The sequence below is a fragment of the Arachis hypogaea genome, chromosome 13 (assembly GCF_003086295.3).
Source record: "Arachis hypogaea cultivar Tifrunner chromosome 13, arahy.Tifrunner.gnm2.J5K5, whole genome shotgun sequence".
Lineage (NCBI taxonomy): Eukaryota > Viridiplantae > Streptophyta > Magnoliopsida > Fabales > Fabaceae > Arachis > Arachis hypogaea.
This window is the reverse complement of record NC_092048.1, coordinates 37,498,463-37,501,669: the sequence shown is the minus strand read 5'-3', so window position 1 is coordinate 37,501,669 and position 3,207 is coordinate 37,498,463. Positions and strand designations below refer to the sequence as shown.

General features: G+C 23.7%; 1 long non-coding RNA gene across 1 annotated transcript; it reads right to left on the bottom strand.

Moving 5' to 3' along the window:
- Positions 1-1,465: 1,465 nt before the first annotated feature.
- Positions 1,466-2,173, bottom strand: LOC112738117 (uncharacterized). Its single transcript, XR_003169260.2, has 2 exons — positions 1,793-2,173; positions 1,466-1,685 (listed from the first exon to the last, which is right to left on the bottom strand). It is a non-coding gene; the product is annotated as an uncharacterized lncRNA (long non-coding RNA).
- Positions 2,174-3,207: the final 1,034 nt, after the last annotated feature.

Sequence of the window (3,207 nt, the reverse complement as noted above, 5' to 3'; positions counted from 1 at the left end):
CAGCACGTGATTTGAAAAGTTGTTACAACAAGTTAGATAGACTTGTATAAGGATTTTGTTTGGAAGTAGAGTTTTATTCTAAAAAATAAAACAACTTTTCACTATTCGTATTTTCTAAAAGGTTAAATTACACAGTTGATCCCTATAGTGAAATTGTAAATTGGTCTCTATACTTTAAAAATTTATAATTGAGTACCTAAAGAGAATTAAAATTTATAATTTAGTCCCCATTGTTCAAAAGTGTTTGATTTAATAGAATATTTCAGCATATGTTAAGAATATTCTGTTAAATCAAACATTTTTTTAACAGAAAAAATTAAATTGTAAATTTTAATTCTCTTTAAAGATTCAATTATAAACTTTTAAAATGTAGGAGCCAATTTACAATTCACCAAAAATATAAAAACTGTGTAATTTAACTTTTCTAAAATTTTAAAATTAAAAATAAAAAAAATTAATTGAATTGACTTATGCTATTATTAATTTCTTTGAGTTTCTCGTATTCAAATCCTCTGCTAATCATCCCCACTCATAAAGGACCTGTGAGGCTGTGACCAACTTCTCTCACCACTTGTTCTAGTTTCTATGTTGAAGAATTTAAAAAAAAAATAAAATATATTTTTTGTTCTTAAAATTTGACAAAAATTTTAAAAATATCTTTAAGTTTTATTTTGTTTTAATTTTGTCTCTAAAATTTTTTATTTGTATCAAATATACCTCTGACAGCTAATTTTTCAAGAAATCTAATACCAATTCAATAACAATTTCATAAAAACAACCCTCAACATAAGTAAATCAAACATAATTTTCATGTATTATTGTTAGATTAGTTTTAAATTTTTTGAAAATTTAGCCATCGAAAATATATTTAATACAAATAAAAAATTTTTGAAACAAAATTAAAACAAAATAAAATTTAGAGATATTTTAAAAATTTTTGCCAAATTTTAAAGACAAAAAATATCCTTTATCCAAAAAAATCCATCACTTATCTCTTTTATTGTATCTGACTCTAATCAAGATCTTCAAATTGACAAAACATGCAAATAGTATAGAGTCATTCTAGACAGCAGAATAAGTTTGCTAAAAAATTTACCAATTAGAGTTGATTAATAATTCTTAATCAAATATTTGAGCAGTAGAAAGTCACTCCTAGTAGAAATATATATATATAATCGCTCATTTCACATCTTAACAGTTAACACGTACATAATTCTGGCCATGGCATCGATTTTTCTTTTTTTTTTTTTTTTTTTCCTTTTTAAGTTTTGTATGCGCGAGTTATGGAAGTTTTTTATCCTTGAAATTCGTGAACTATATTGCGATAAAACTTGTGTGAGAGGGTCTCTAAAATTCTAATACCTAGTCTTGGCTTTGCCGGAAAGAATTGAAAAAGCATAACTGCATGCGAAAAGCGGAAAAAAGAAAGGGTAAAAGTAAAAGTAAAAGGAAGAGCACCCAGCACTGCAAGATAAGAAGAAGAATTCATTCATAAATCATAATTACAGTGCTCTGGAAGAAAGAAAATACAAAATTTTTCTCAACTGAAGAATCTTGAGGGGAAACATCCCCCCAAAATAATTGAATTAGAAGTAAGTAATTAGCTATAGATCAATGGAACATATATGTGATTGCCAGCGCCACCAGCATAAGAAGATAAGCAATTCCTTGATCAAGGGAAGTGCCTGCTTTAATTTAAAAATAGAAGAAGAAAAAGAAAAGTTTATTAGGATAAAAGAAAAGAATTAAAGAATGATTGAATAGAAAAGAAAACATGATTGGAGTAATTTACCATCACTTGAAGGAGCAGGAGCAGGAGAAGAGGAAGGAGTGAATTGCTGGGCTTGGCCCAAACCAGAGACGATGGAAAGCACCAAACTCAGAAGCGAGAAGGAGAAAAGCGTAAAAGGTTTCATCTTCAACAAACAAGAGAGAATTGAGAATTAGGAGTTGTTGGTTGAAAGAGAGAGAGAGAGAGAGAACTAGAACGGTATGTTATATATTGTAATAAGAAATTTCAAGGAAAAAAGGAAAATGAATGAGTGGGTTTGAAGACCCGCCACCTATATCGACCGGACTCTGATTCCACGCGGGATACTTCTTCAACTCTCAAACACTCATCGTTTCCCATATTTATAAAGTGTTTCATTTTCTGTCTAAGTAAGGAACCAATATTTTTAATACAGCTAATAAAAGATTTAACAAAAATACTATTCTTATATTAAATTCAGTTATCAAGATATTTATATATAAATATATGTAATTAAATTTATTTTTAATATATATTTATATTTTAACATATATTTTATATTAATAAATAATTTTGATAACTAATTTTAATATACAAATAACATAATTAAAAATTTAAACATAATTTGTTTGCGGTGAAGAAGAAAAGAAAAAGATAGAAGAGTAAGAAGAATTAAATTGATTAAATATTCATTAAAAAAAACCTTGATTCTTAAACTTGTTTTCTTTAGTTTTTATCTAGTACCATTTGTATGTGTAAAATTTATTATTTTCTTTATTTCAAATTAAATGCCTTTTTTAATTAAGTATAATGATTAAGACAATTATATTGATAGATTTTATTAAAAATTTACAAATATGACGTAAAAATAATCTTTATTCATTTTTCTGTTTTCTATTTATCCAAATAAAATTTATATTAATGGGTATGTCTAAAATGTGCATAACAATTATGTGTTTATTAGATATGCCATACTTATATAGACCACAAGATTTTATTAGATAAAAATCAAAGGTTAATATAAAAGAAGAGTATTGATAGACTCTAATAAATATAGAATATCCTAATACGTAAATAAATGCTTTAAATAACAATACTTTAATACACAATACTTTAAATGATAACAAAATCTTTTATTCTTAAATAATTAAATAAAAATATATAAATACAAAAATATGAATATTTTTTATTTAATAAGATTATTTATTATGCAAAAAAATTTTATAATAGTAAAAAATTATATTAAAATAAAATTTTAAAATATAAAATAATTAAAATTTTATTTTATATTAATTGATAAATAATTACATTATTATATTCAAAATTTATTAACTAACTAATTTTGTTAAAGATATTATTATATAATATAATTTTTTATCAAAATATTTTGAAAATATAATTTATTTAAAATATTATATATAATATATGAAAATATTAACCTTTTCATTTTTTCAACT